Source organism: Thermobia domestica, chromosome 9 (assembly GCF_964235325.1).
Source record: "Thermobia domestica chromosome 9, izTheDome1.hap1.1, whole genome shotgun sequence".
Lineage (NCBI taxonomy): Eukaryota > Metazoa > Arthropoda > Insecta > Zygentoma > Lepismatidae > Thermobia > Thermobia domestica.
In genome coordinates this window covers 250,645,676-250,662,119 of record NC_137462.1, presented here as the reverse complement: position 1 = coordinate 250,662,119, position 16,444 = coordinate 250,645,676, and the positions used below count along the sequence as shown (strand labels likewise).

General features: G+C 35.7%; 1 pseudogene; it reads right to left on the bottom strand.

The window, feature by feature from the left end:
* Positions 1-1,336: 1,336 nt before the first annotated feature.
* LOC145661189 (uncharacterized protein FN1951 pseudogene) lies at positions 1,337-1,639 on the bottom strand (annotated as a pseudogene).
* Positions 1,640-16,444: the final 14,805 nt, after the last annotated feature.

Here is a 16,444-nt window from a genome sequence, read left to right as displayed (position 1 = left end):
TATGGCTAACTTATATCCATTTTTCAAAATGATATTCTCCAACTCAGACAAATGTGCGTACAACACTTTATAAGAAAATATATTAGGGTTCAACCTTGCATCTGTACGCATCTGAATTGTCAGGTCATATTTAAAAATTTTTAGAAACTGTACAAACTGCGTTAAAATCGAACAAAACTCTTGAATGAACGAAATGACCTCTTTATGGATTCGATTCGCAACCTTATTAAGGTGATCCCCAGATCATGTTCTTGATCCAATATTTTTGCCGAAAAGTTTCTAATTTTATGAAAATTATCCTGTATCTGAAAATGAAAACTTAAAAATTCTGAAGTTGTGTTCTGAATATAAAAAATATTTTTCAACAATTGTTTTTCTAAACCCAGTACTGTTTGTTCCAAATGAAATTCCTTCTTATTTATCGAATCAATAGAAGAACTGTCAGCTACGTCACAACACAAATTCATTGCTTTTCCAATGAACCCTAGCAGTGCACGCGATCTGGTTGATAATCTATGAAATCATGGATTTAGAGGCTTTAAAAAATAATCGTTAATATGGACTTGCAGATCATGTAAGTCTTTTGCAGCTTCGCAGACATTTTCGTTGCAAAGCAAAGATTCAAAAAGAGAAGAAAGATTAACATCACGCGGAAAGGAAAGTGCCAAATTAAAAGATATCGATAATGAGTGTTGGTACAAAATAACATTTGGGAGTTTACGGAAAAATAAACCAGATGTTGTTAGGAACTTGGTGTTATTAGACGTCACATATGGGAAAGAGAAAGATAGGATAATGCAGTTTAAAACAAAATAGGTTATCTGAAACACAAATTAAATATAATGAGAAATTTAGAATTTTCACATATTCTATTGATAATTATCTCTGTTAGCCTATGTATATATGTTCTTGTTAAATTGCGTTACTAATTTCAATGTTTCTTTTTCTCTAAGTAAGCGGAATGCCTCCTGGTACATCTTAGTAATTCACCTATTTTTTTTCAACAATGAAGGTGGAAAAATCATAACTGAAACTTTTTTTGGGAGATGGTTTAATACTTTCTCTGGACCTGCACTTTAACAGAATAATGGACACAGGATATTTTTGGTGGTGGTAAAAGGCAGTATTAACATACCGCAAATTAACAAAGAAATAGCTCCCTGTTAGGTCAGTAGTAAACTAATCCCTAAGTGATGTACACTGTATATATTTTATGCTCTTGTAAAGGACAAAACACTTATTTCGGGAAATATTCGTGCATCACTTTTTCGTAAATAATCTGATTTTGTTTATCGAATTGAAAGAAAATTATTTTTTCAAAATAATCGACGTACTCCTAGAGATACTCCCTTACTACGTTCAAAGCAATTCTTGCAGCCTCCAATTTCAGGTAGTTAAATACTGCTGTAGCTATATTTGGAAAAGCAATGGTCGTTGTGTCATTGTCCATAGCCAACTGTAGGGATTTCTTATAACACATCCTTAGGCGCTTAGCATTTTTATCATCGGGTGCAGATACATGTATATCATAATCTACAGGTAGATTATATCCTGAGGTTAATACGGCGTTACCTTTGTTCAAGTGACCAGTTTTCTTGCACTCCTGCCTCATTTCACTTCCCACCAAAGACTGTACCATCAAGTCTACACTTTCTCTTGGTTGCAACTGGGTGTTGGATGAATTTACGATCCCCTGTCCTGCCAGTGACGTAATAGACCCATAATACTAAGCCACTTTCCTGTTAATTTCCTCGTTAACGGGAAACATTCGTTTTTTTATATCAGCCATCGATTTGGTATCGGGTCCGGTCTCGTGCCACGACGGAATTTCGGATATCAATTTCACATCTCGAACGAACAATGAATTCAATTTCCCCGTGATTTCCTCTTCGTGATACTCCATCAAAAAGCAAGTGGACTCCTCCTGCGGCTCAAAATCCTTTTCCTAGACTCCTTCACTCAATATTTGTGCGTCCTGATTCTCTAACGTTTAAAAGTCCTTACATATTTCTTCTCAGGTGGATAATACTTCTTAAGCCGGTCTATAGAAAACAAGTCTATCTTAATCTGTCTTCTAGGTGTTCGAAACTTAACATAATATCTGTTATCATGTTTCTTGGACTCAATTTGGCCAGATCCAAAATACTTTCCCGAAAAAGCAGCACATTGTCCTCGTTTTCTAGACAGATCAAAAATCCAAACAGCTTCACACTGTTCGAATTCTTGTTGTATCCGCCTCTTGTCATAAGACTTCTTGGACGTCAGGTGTCAGTTCTACAAACTTTCCTGGGCTTTTTCGCGAATATACTTCAGTCGTTCGAATCTGTCTTGGTTTTTCTGAAAATTGATATTCCGTACCCAACATGGCGGAATGCGAAAACCGAGGACAAAAGGGGTGGAGAAGTTCACAAGGAGAATATTTCATGCTCAAATTGTACGTGACGTTATACTCAAAGGTCACTTCTGGTAAATGTTCAATCCAACGTGATTGGTCAGTTTTGCCTAAGGCGATCTTCAATTGCTGTTCTAAATTTCTCACTGCTATTTGTATGCTTCCAATAGACAAATGTCCTTGAACGTCAGTGAAATGCATTTGAGTCCCCAGTATTTTACATAACTCCTTAAATACATGACTGGTAAATGTAACACATCTATCACAACAAGTTTCAGTTGGTATCCAATACTTCAATATGACGTTGTCATATATGAAAGCAATAACAGAAGTTGCAGAAGCATCTGGTAGAGAACCAGTAACATAAAAACGAGTTCCTTCATCTATGACTATGATTAGAAATTTGTGGCGTAAGGTATTATTACTAGGATAGGTCCCACCGCGATCCACATAAATTCTAAAGAAAGGATGGACGCTAGGATGTGTCTGAAGACTACCAAACTGTTTTCCACTCCTCTTTTTCAGCAACTGACAAGACACACAAGATTTGCACTTATCATACACAGTTTTGTTCATATTAGGGAAATAGACAGACATTACTAACAGGTTGTATGTTTTCGAAAATCCAAAATGGCACGCCCCAGTTTCCCGCAATGCAGTTTCTCAAATACAATGTCTCGCAATTTCGATGGCACTGCTAAAAAATAAACTTTAACGAATATTGTCTTATTCACCGTTTATGCTACATTACTCTCCAAAACAAAAATACGATGCCATTCTTTCATAGGCTGGATCCTTTTCTGCTCGATCCTCCAAGTGATCAATAATATTCTTCAGTACTGCATCTTCTCGCTGTTCTTTTGCGATATCAATGAGATCCATGTCTTTGATTAGGAAAATTCTCGGGTCAAAGGCACTCTGTTCTTCTTCTTCCTTGTCGCGACTATGTTTAATAAAGCGACTCATGTCAGCTTCTCTGTTTTCGGTACCTTTCACGTGGGCGATGATAAAATCGTAAGTGTCAATCTCATACACCCAGCGCGCTAATTTACCTGTCAGGTTCTTACAGTGTAGAAGGAACGTAATAGTTTTGCAGTCCGTATGGAGATGGAAATGTCGACCCACCACGAAATATCTGAAAGATCACAGGGCATACAGAAGAGCCAGGAGTTCCAAGTGGTACACAGACAATTTTTTTCTGAAGGTCCAACTGCTCGACTGGCATATCCGATCGGCACTAATCCAGTTTCAGGATCGTCTGAAATAGGTTGCTTTGCTACAGCTGCGAGGCCCATATTGCACGCATCGCTGTAGATATGTAAATCCCTTCCTGGTTTGTATGCCATCAATGTTGGGACTACCAAAATTGCTTTCTTCAGAGCTTCAAAAGATTCTTGTCGCTGGGTTCCCCACTTAAAATCCTGGTCTTTTTGAAGCAGAGTTTGAAGAGAATAAGCAATTTCCGAGAAATCCTTAGCATACCTTCGCAAAAAGGAGCACACCCTTAAAAAGCTTTTTAAATTCTTCTTCGTGAGTGGCCGTTGAAAATTTTAAATCGGGGCTAACATTCGATCGAAAACTTGCACTCCAAATTTTTATAAACGATGACCCAACACTATCAAAGGATAATGTGCGATCTTTGTCTTCTCGGGAGACAATTTTAGTCCCCGTTCTCTAAGTTTTTCAAAAGGACCTTGCACCAATGCACCATCTCGTCTACATATGACGCGATAATGTTGAAGTCGTCCACATAATGTTTTATGTTTGTAATTGGAACTCCTGCTAACTTGAATTTGACCAGTCTATTAAGCACTGCTGCGGAAGAGATATGTCCCATATGTATGACACAATATTGATAACTTGACATGCCTGGTATCGAGAAGCCTCACACTGTTTCGACATCTCTGTAATCGGAATTTGAAAGAACCCCTTGGTCAAATCGCTCGAGCTATAAAGTAGATGACCTGCCATACAATTAATAATGTTCCTCCGACGGTGTCGCAAAACTCGAAGGATATGATTGCAGATTTAGTCCACGTAAATCACTTACAAATCGAAACTGATTATTACACTTCCTAATCCGCAAGACGCGGTGGTTCCAGGTCGAGATTTTACCCTCAGAATCCCTTGACAAATCATCTTGTCTAATGGCTGCTTGTGTACCCCAAGTTGATGATAAGGCTGTGAGTTGGGCGTCTTATTGACGGGTGTAGGATGGGATAGAAAAATTTCATGAGGGTAGCCTCGTGCGAGTCGTATGTCCTCCTGAGACCAACTCCAAACATTAGGAAATTCTCGTATGAGACTGTAAATTCTTTCTTCGTCTTCTGGAGATAGCTCGTGATTGACATCGACACGACTAGGATCACAAATTCGCTTGGACAGCTCCATCTTCTCTGGGGACGGTAGGCTTTCTTCTACCGAAGAAAAACTCTTCTCCTCAGACTCCTCTGGGACCTGCTCAAAATATTCAGCATCCCAAGATGTGTACCTTGTCGCAGTTTGATCTCCTTAATGGTGGGATTCGTAACATACAAAAGGGGCATCCTCCATTCACTATCGCACATAGAATAAAAATGTCCAGTTTTTCTTCGATCCGGCGAGAGGGCGACAATAATAACTTCTTCCCCGAAATATCACAACAACTGCCTAGCTTCACCAGAGTATGCGAGCGAGGTGGTAAGATCGTGTTTTCCAATACTCTAAAAATAGCTCGAGATCCCTGCGCAAGCCTGGATGTTAAGACGTTTGACAAAGTGACTTCTAAATTCCTCGGAAATAACGTTTTCGAAGGAAGGCGTCCGAATCAAAAGAGTTAAATTTTGCTTATTGTAATCTAAAACAGCCCTGTATTTCTCCAAAAAATCGGCTCCAATCAAAGGCCCATAATCAAAATTTGGAATAATTCTGAATACATGAGAAAACCATTTTTACCAATCCTAAATTTTAGTAAAGCTACCTCAGAAACTTTTGTAGACTTCCCTGTCACTCTCCCTCAGTCTAGTATTAATACGGAAACGTTTAGCATTTTCCGGGACCAAATTTTCTCCCAGACAACTAATTTGGCTGCCACTGTCAATCATCAATTCTACGTCTTTCCCGTTCATAAAAGCTGAAACATGAGGCAGTTCGTTAAAAGACGCTATAGGGACTATAACACAACCTTGAGTAGATTCGTCCCGACCATCTACTCTGTGTATTTAAAGAAGGCATACGACAATATCTCGCAATATGATTGGGTAATTTGCATTTGTAACAAATAATTTGGCCTCTATCCGGAGTCAAACCCTGACCTGGCGAAGAATTAATATTACTTGAGGACGCAAAATCACTGCTAGACTTTTTATTAGTATTAGCGTTATTATTCTGACTTCTGTTGTTTCAATTACAGTTCAGTTTTCCTTGGTAATCCTGACCTACATTTTTCGGCAGATTAAAGTGCTCTTTCCCATTTTGAGAATCATCTCTTCTTTCACAATTTGTTGAAGGAGCTAAGGCTTTTACAGTTGTTCCTGTATGTCAGTTAATGAGTCGATTAACGGTTGGTTCTGTTGAATCAGCTGGTTTTGCAAGTATGCTGACTGTGTATTATACGGTTGAACAGTAATCGGACTTTAAACCCTTACTTCAGCATTATTCTGAGTATTAGCATCTATGCTAGCCGGAGAAAATAAAGACGACTGCAAAACAGAAGAATTCTTTTGCAAGAATTTCTCTAATTATTTAATCTTCACTAACAGCTTAGTCTTTCCTCGATAATTAGGTCGTTCAAAAGTCACTGATCGTGTTATACTCCTTTCATACTACAACTTTAAAGTAATTGGGTAAAAGTCCCTCCACAATGAATTATAATTGTTTCTTTTCATCGGCACTTGGGTCTGCGCGTAAAATAAAATCCTGCTTCGAATAAACATACTCTAGAACGCATTCTGATTCATTTTGTTCACTGGCTTCAGATAATTCTGGCACCATATTGTCTTTAAAGAATTTTATAAAAGCTTGCTTGAACTGGTCGTAAATCATTTGGAAAAATTCTGGCTTCATTTATATGCCAGCAAACCAGTTTTCAGCGGGACCATGGAGTAGGATCCCCAGCACCAATTTTCGTCTCACACCATCCCATGAATTTATGCTAGCGGTGGTCTCATATCGTCTGATGTACGTGTTTACATTGTCGCCTAACCGGGCTTAAAAACGATCCGGTTTCACAATAGTGTCCTGTATGGGCGGAGGTGGATTGCTTCCTCCTGTCGCCATACTACTAGATCTAGAACCACGAATAGTTAATTCTAAAGAACCAGGAGAAATATCCGAAAACGATTCCGAAAATTCTAGCTTCTTTTTAAGTTGCTCTAAATAATTACGTGTGCCTTTTGTCGATTTAGGAGACGAAAAGGCCATGGGATCGAAATAGACAGTATCACTTAAGTTAAAAATGTCCTCTAAAGGTATCAAAATTCGTCCGCTAGTCTTCGCAACATATAAAACAATCCAATAAAACCATTGGGTACAAGTGAAGACCTTAAATATGTTATACCTACACTAAAAACTAAATAAAACAAATAAAACGTACACAAGAGGAATTGGGGCTCCACCACTCTCCGAAAAACAAAGAGAAAGAAAGGTAATTATAAAATACCATAGGGAAGATTGCTCAAAAATAAAACAAAAGAAAAAACTAGTTTCGTAGAGGGTTGCTGGCAGGGAAGTTGGGGGTGACTAAAAAGGCTTAAAAATAAAGAGAAAACGGTTTAGAAAATTGAAAGAAAACCAGCATTGATCATCACATTACGCTGATGACACAAAAAAGATCAGCATCTCCATCATACTACGCTTGTACATTCGGTTGGAATGTTTTCGTCTTTGTTTTGAAGAAAGAAAAGGAACTATAATCGTTAATTTCGGAAATATAGCTCACTGGTAGAATTGAGAGGTATCTGAGAAGACGACGAGCGCTTTTAGTTTGTAGGGCATGTGGGTAGAAATAAATAAGAACTAATATTTAAAAAAATGAGAGTCGAGAGTCTGTTTAGGAAGAAAGAAAAGGAAGGTTGTTAGGGCGTTTAGGACCTTGGATGAGTATTCCGTACCCCAGTTCCTGGGCGTTGACTGGTCATCGCCATGTCTCGGTCTCTGTATCAAATTGGCGTGGGATTTGGTATAAATCTCTCCTGCCTTTGCTCACACTCGCTCCTCGTGTACTTCACCGTTTCTCGTCTGCTACCCCATCTTCGGGTCCTGGGACGTTATTTGTCACCCAATTCGGAAGATGGCCGTCGAAATTACGGAAAACATCCAAAGTACGCATGTGTGAGGATTCAGGGAAGTGCAAGGTAAATGGAATTCTCAACTTATTTAATAATTTGTCAACAGTTACAGAACACTTTGGTTACATCAGGTTACATAAGTTACATAAATTTACCAAGAATGAAGAATGAGGAATCATCTGCTAAAAAGAATTTTGAAATGTTTGCTGACTGTCTTATTATTCCAAGTTACGACTGTTTCTTATCATCTACAGAAAATAAAGAGAGAAAAAAGAAATCGTTATTAAATCTTGATGTGTTTATATACTGAATACTATTAACATGAGGGAAATCCAAAATCTCTACACTATTCATAAACATTTTTTAGGGAGATCATTTATTTAACTTAGGCTTTGTAAAAATGGTAATACATTGAAAACTAGATGAAAAAATATCACACTCAGACACTCTTATACAATGGTATAGTAATAAACTCGCAACGTATGCATTCAGTTAGATAATGAAACTAACAAAGTTGAAGTACGTTCTACCTCTAACCTCACAGAATATTTTAGGAGACTAGTTATACACCGTATTCATAATTTTTTCAACTGTTTTTGGTTACCATAGGCATCAACATTTACCACAAACGGGTACGAGTAAAGCGAATATTCAAAGTTGTTATTATAATTATTAATCAACTGTTTATCCAAATTGTTAGTGTTCGCTACCTAGGTATGCATGTTCCCTGTTCTATTTTCAGTAGGAACACTAAAGGTTTTCGGTAATTATTAGGATCATGAGGTAATTGTTGTGCTTCTGACTTAAGAAATGATAAACTCGAATCCAGAAAACCAAGGATAATGGTGCCTGGGAATTAAATGTACTGTTCACGTTGCACGTAGTTCAATGTGAGACAACTGGCTGTTCAAACCCATCGTGGGCTGTAGCGCCCAGGAAATTTCATTTATTACTACTTAGAAATTCAACAGAATTTCAATGCTGTGCAACTGAAGAAAACGGAAAGTAATATACAGTCACGTAAAAATTAATAGCAACTCTTTGGAATTTTACGCATTTATAAGGATTTCAAAGAAGTTTCTACCTAACCATTGAAAACATACAATTATATATACGTCAAATTAAAGGAAATTTTATATAAAATGCTATTCTACTCACAGAAATTATGTATACAACAGTTGATGATATTCAACTAAATATGACGTCAATTGTTAAGTGAAGTGAATGTAAGTGAAGTTAAAAGAAGCCTACCTAATCGATTTTAGCTCAAGCTAATACTTGATTGGATGCCCATGCTTAGTAATAATGTTTATTCATCGTTGTGGCAAGGAGTTTACTAAGTTTTGTAATTTTGTTACTCCATAAATTTTCAATTGCGTTTCAGTCGGACCAATTACCAATCCAAGGAAGTCGGGTAACAAGACGTAAGGACAGCATATAGTTTTTTATAACTCTGACGAGATGACAAACGGGAGAATCGTCTTGAAAAATAAATGAATCACCGTTAACTAAATCTCTAGCCGTGAATATCGTTGTCGTTTGGAGAAAATGTTTATAAGCTTATGTATTAAAATCATCACAAATGTGAATTTTACCAATTCCACTAAAAGAAAAACATTATCAAACCGTTAAATTGTAAAGTATCTGAAAGTTTGTGCATTACACGCAGAACTAAGTACTTCAATTATGCTATAAACTGTAGCGCGTGAATTATAGTCATAAACGGTTACTTTCCTCTCATCACTAAAAAGAACATTGAGCCACTGGTCACTTCTCCAATCCTTGTGAGTTTTGGCCCACTCTACGCGCCTTTTACGTTGTTCCGGTTACAACATGCCTTCATGACAGCTCTATGTGAACTCAAACCAATGGACTTTAACTTGTTTCTCACTGTTCGCGGATAACCTTCAACACCATATGTTTCTCTCCCTCTTCTAGCAACACTTGCTGATGACTCAAACCTGTCTGCAAGACAGAACCGTCGCAGTACACTGTTCTGTCTAGGCAAGGATTTCATTTTTCGACCAAATTTACCAATTCTTCCACTTTTTATGCACACTGCTTCCCAAATCTTGTCTAGCTTCCTACCCACTGTACTGTTATGCAGTTTCATTATCCGGGTTATTTCAGCATTAGTATTGTATTAATGCTTTAACGTTTAATGTTTTAACTATAGTGGCCTTCTGTGGTGTGATGTCAAACGTTTTATCCATGTTGATGTCCGATATCAATAATTTACAAATGGTAAATCAATATTTATGAGTAAAAGTATCATTTTCAAATTTGTCAGTAAAAGAAACACTACTAGACCAACACAATTAGATATTCCAGGGCACCTATGTACACAACAAGTAAGGAAGCAGAAACCATACTGCATGCTTGGAACGTGGATTACCTTAATGAGCGCGGATCTCACTGAAAGAACATACAGAACATTTAACATGAAAGATTTGTGTTTCTTTTCCTACATATTTTGTTTAACATCATTAATTGATGAAAAAGTACGTAATTTTTGTAGGTAAATTTTGGATTCTGCATAAAATATCGTTTAATTTGGTGTATATATCACTGTATGTTTGTGCATATTTAAATAGAAACTTATTTGAAATCCTTATAAATGCGTAAAATTCCAAAGAGTTGCTATTGTATTTTTTTTATGACTGCATTTCTTATCTATCGCTTTTGCCAGTTGCCTTACCTTTGATTGCTGAAAGAAAGAAATTTCTATACTTCGGCACACAAAAAACCTATGAAGCTCTTGCCAACCACATGGTTCAGATTTCAGCCGGTGACGCCACATGTTTGAGTGTGCAAGTGCGCTTTTTAGTAATGGCAATTATTAGCGCACTTGCATTGAAATGGGTTTCTGGTTATGTTATTAATCACTATTACACTAATTATTGCATATAAAAGAAGTTCGTAGTTATAATATGTTGACTTTTTTTTAGAATTTTTGGTTAGTATGTAATAGAGTAAAAGTGACTCATTAATCAACATAAAAACCATACTACCCAAAACGCCTTTAGGAACTTTTCAAAGAAAAAGAAAGGGCAAAATGCAGACACACAAACGAAGTGAACACCGTGGTACATATAATACTTCATGCAAAACAATTGTTGTTGAAAAAAATATAACTTTATTAAATACAGTAAATATATTAAATACTGTAATGGATGACTAGCCGAATCTAATATGCTGTGACACGTATCTCGAAAAACTGAACCTGTGTCGAAAACCTGGGAAGGGTAATTGCCCCCTTACGTTTCTCACAAACTGGGAGCGCACATGCACTTTGCTATAGACAGAACATAAAACTTGAAGAGGAAACTCTTTTACTATGGATGGAACGTTTACTTTTAATACGTACGCTAAGAGAAGTTACAGGAGGCTGAAATATTTTTCCGAAAATAAATTATCTCACGTTAGGATGGTGAAACCTGGCATATGATATTCAAAACGAAAAAAGGTAACTGAACATGTATTAATCATTTTTAGAAAATTCCATTCTTAAGTAGAGGAAAGGTAGCAATTTGTACATTGAAAAAGCCAAATCTTTAATGTGAATGTCAAGCGTTACGACTCACTAAAGCTAGATGTTTAAAATTATATATTTAAACTACTAATTAAAAATAAGATAATATATTTTTACGCTTTTTCGACAATTCCGATTCTTTCTACATAAAGTGCCCAATGTCAGCATTCACTTAAGTTCGATGTATGGAATCCAATTTATACATTCCTAATTGAAATAATTCGAAAACATGTTTCATCATTTTCAAAATTCGGCTCTTTAAGGGGACAGTTTCTAGTAATAAACAATTTTCGATCCTTATTTCAAAAAAAGGTCTAACGTGAAGATTCGGTTGAATTGAAGGTACAAAATTTTGTATAAAAACTCATAATTAACTATAGATAAAGTTGTGTTGCAGTATTTCGAAATTCTGCTTCAAAGCTGAAAATAGGGGCAATTTCTCAAACTCAAATTTCTGGTTTTACATTCAATAGACATTAATTATTTATTTTCCAATGCAAACATTATTTATTTGTTCCTGTGTAAACATGTTTAAATAAAAACTTAGCATATTAATTCTATTTTGGGGACCATATAGTGTTTTGAAGGGCGGGGCTAACATTCATCTCCCCCGCTGTTTCACTCTTGTTGCATCACTCTAAAAACCTTACTGTGATAGAAGACTCCTTAGTACCCAAGTGTGCTAAGGAAAAACCCAGAAACGCTAACAATGTCTTATAGCATTCATAGTAACATTATTGAATTTAAATATTTAATACAAGAGAACATAATTAGAAAATTTATCTTGCGATCATGGTATAACTACCGTTAGATAGAAGAAACAAATTATAATGTCTGAGAAATCAGTGATCATGTTTGGCTCTTTCGGTTGGAACTTAGCATCCATTTCAGGACAGAGACAATATGAAACTTAGATTTACAATTTAATGTAGGATCCGAGATAGTTAATTCCCACAGGAAGAGAACCCTAGATTCCAGCACCCAAGGTGATTACAGATATCGTACAGCCACGATAAAACCCAACTGCCGAATTTGCATTCTCTACATGTAAACTTTCTAGCAACCGATTATATTTTTAAAGCCCTCCACTTACATCTGCTGGAATTTTCTTAACATCTAAATTTATCCGCTTATGCTTCTGATAATTTTTGACAGAATGTCTTCAGATATTTCAATTTTATGAAGTTTAATATCTTGATGTCAAATATCTGTGTACACATTAACTATATGTACGAATTTCAACCTACATATATACAAGAAGTGTGAGCTTGTGTACCCCGCATTTGCTTGTCCTACTGCATCGGACTATCCGTAACATATCTGTAATTTGAAGGTAATTCGCATCCTGACACATACAGAGACTCTCGCATTTCCCCATGTATCGCAGTAAGTGTTGTGAGCAGGGCTTTGAAATATTTAAAATGAAAAATTTCAAACATAAGAAGAAAAAGTATCATTAACTTTGTTCTAACCACACCCGAACCAGCTTTTTTTATAAGTCCTTTCGAACTAAAACTGCGAAACTTAATGCTCCATACATTGCTAAAACCATAACTGATTTGATGGAACAAATCGGACCAGAAACGTGCATTGGCATAGCAACTGATAATGTCGCAAATGTGAAAGCAGCATGGAGGAAAGAGTAAAAAAGTATCCATATATCAATACTTATGGTTGTGCGACACATGGTTTCAACTTGCTTATCCAGGACATTCTGAAAATACACAGCCTCAAACACCGTACTAGGAAACAAACACTGGGATAAACGAAATCAACGGTAGGACAGTAGTGAATACAATGTTCATGGAGAAACAAACGGGGAAGAAAATTACACTGATCCCAGCTGTGGGTCGATGGTGATCGCAAGAAATTTCATTGAATAGTCTGCTGCCAATCCAATCGATACTAGAAGTATGTGTATTGATGTAAAGGCAAAAATTCTACTATCGAAAATAATCAAGGATCTTATTGTTCAATATGTCTTCTGGGAAAAAATAAGCACTTTTTGTTGTTTAATTGTTCGAATAGCAGACTGGGTAACTAACATCAAAAGCGACAAACATGAGATCAGCAAAGTATATGAAATATTTTTCAACCTGAGGGAAAAAATCCGTAACACAGTTGCAAGCTCTCCAGTTCTCAAAGGGGAAGAGCAAAACATACTGCAATTCTTCGAAGACAATAAGAAAATATGTCTTCCTTCTCTACATTTGTTAGCGAATAATCTAGATCTAAGGTACAGAGGCAAGAATTTGACCACAGAAGAATAATCGGATGTTCTAGAATATATAAGTGAAATTACAAGGCTTTATTCAGATGTTGATAAGAGAAGTTCTGGCCTAATTTGCACAATACAGAATGAATAAAAATGTTTGGTGTAAAGAATATATGTGGACTACTGCGTCAAAGGTGTCTCCTCTAACTTCGTGAAATGAACTATGCCTTTCTTGTGAGTCAACGAAGTTGCAAGCAAAGTTCTTGGTCTTCCAGCCACATCTGATCCCTGTGAAAGGCTCTTCAGCACATATGAAAAATCAATACGAAGAAACGGAAGTGTTTAACAAATGAAGTGCTTCTAAACCGACTTTTGTAAAGCATAACCTGAAGTACACATCAATGTTTAAGAAGATATCTTTTGAAGAGCCATCTTCCCTTTCTAATAGCAGTCAACTGAGTCCTAGTCGTAACCAAAATGAGACTACGCACCTTCACAGCAGGAACAAGTAAATATTTAGCGAATAAAAGGAAATACCAGATTCGAGTACGAATGGACCCAATATGTAAAAAAGAAACCTACAGCATCTGATAATGTGGCACTGATGTCGATGTGCCATATGCAGAGACTGGTGAATCTGATGTCTCTAAGAACAGTGACATTGCTCATTCTGAAGTTTAGAAACAAGTTAAAGATTGGTTAAAAATGGGAACTATCGAGTCTTACGTAATGCCTTTATAATCTTCTTGCTTGGTAACTTAGCGTACTTGTATAATAATAATAATAATAATAATAATAATAATAATAATAATAATAATAATAATAATAATAATAATACAGTATGTATTCACTGTAATAGCTCCGATTTTTATTTCCACAATATCAGAGTCGGAATATAAAACAATAAGAAAAAGGAAAAAATTCTGGAATTCCGATGAAATTGTTCAGATGATATATTTCAACGAAATATTTCAATTAAAAAAAATCATAAAGTTATCAATCCCTAATCAAAGTATCTCTTGCTCAGCATACGTATCATAGATGAAAAGTTGAACATGTAGTAAAAGTTTCTTCTTAGATTTTATTCTTTAAAAAATGTCATTGGCATATCTAAGGTGATAGTATTATTACTGTAAATGCGTTACAAAAATGAACATTATTATTGTTATTGAGACATGGAAATAAAAGTACTTGAGAATGGGCCAGTGTTTGCCATCAGGCGAGAAATATTTAGTCTATTCTCCATTGTCTCGCAAACGGAGATAATTACATTTTAGATTTGTAACGAGACGAGACACATGACAACTGTCCGTTAATTTTGAAGAAAACAAAACAAATTTTATCAGTGTCGTAGGCGACCATAGTTTAAAGAAATATTCGTTCTCAAGCACTATTTTTAGTTTTACATTATTAATAGTATAAAAACTTTAAATTGGTTGTACGAAAATTTAACCTCATTTGTCAACAATTGAAGATACGCAAGTTATTATCCAAATATTCCAATAATAAATTTGGGTTAAATGTTATACAATAATCTTGTATAAGCGTCTAGAGAGACTAAGAAGTTTTCATAACTTCTAGACAAAATTAAAGTAGAAAAATCAAGGCGTAAATTTTGCACGGTACACTTTTTTACAAAACAAAACGAAAAATCTCGAAAAGCTAATCCATACGAAAGGAGAAGGAACTAATTAAGAACTAAGATGAGGCGATAAATGTTCTATAAAATGTTTGACACACGCGATAAAACCTTATCTCTTGTCCCTCATGTGGGCAACACTAGAAGAAAACATCACAAAAATTGCACGAGAACATTTATAACTTAGTTTATACTGTTCTGTTACTTATCTAGATTTCCATAAATCTGTTATATATGGAAATTAAAAAAAATATTTTTATGAAATATCCTTTAAATTATATCCTTGAAATTATAGAAACCCTTTAATTTATAAATATCCTTTAAATTATAGATACCAGGGGAACTGGTTAAGAATTTATGTTGATAATGGAATTTTGTGCTCGTCACTATTGAGCATCATATTACAAATTTAAGCAAAGCTAATCAGCACAAATGTGCTTGGGCCAACAAAGTGAACATCATTTTCGACAATACTTAATGATTTTCATATAAAAAAAGTTTATTTGAATAATTTACTTTATGCCGACTTATATTCATTCTGTACTGTTTTTTTCCCGAAAAGCAAAACAACATGTATTACTTTGTTTATTTTTAAAGAAGCAACAAATAAACTTATTACAGTAATTTTTATTGATTTCTACGTACTATATAGACTATTTAGATGAATCAACTTAATACGTTGACAAAGATTGACAAGATGAAGACGGAGCAGTGGGATTATCCATGGAGTGACTAAGCCTGCTCATAGTATGACTGACATGGAGTGGGCTGGGCAATTGTGGTAAATGTTTGTATTGTTTGATTGAAGTCTATAAAGCATACTGAAGTAAAATTTCTATTAGAACATAAAAGAATATATTTAAAATTATCAATACATTTATTTACGCAAATTAAACACTCCTAAATATTTTCTATTTCGTAAGAAAAAAGCAAACGACCCCGGAAATAGCCATCTTACAAAATAGCTGTACACAAGTCTTTTTTGTAGGGTTCTAAAGGGTGAACTTTTAAGCGCATGAAAGCTATTTAACTTTGATGTATAATATGCCAGTTAACAAATATAAAGTTCAAATTTTATTATTCAAAGTACAATTTATTTAAATAAACATGTAAAAAACTAGAAAAGTAATAAGAATAAAAACTACGAAAGACTTGCGGGGCACGATTTTATACCCCGAAAGGCCTTGGTCCACGCAAGTAACTGCTTGTACAGAAAACGCGACCCCGCAAGTAGAATTCGCTCTCTGTCTGCCTCCCTTTTTCTCTCTCTGTCTCTCTCACACTCTCACCTAAACACACACACACACTCACTCTTGGTTGCTCATGCGTAGTTCCACTGTAGTAGAAATTACACGCATCTTCCGACTCCTGTTCCGACTCAAGTTCCTGTATTAGTTCC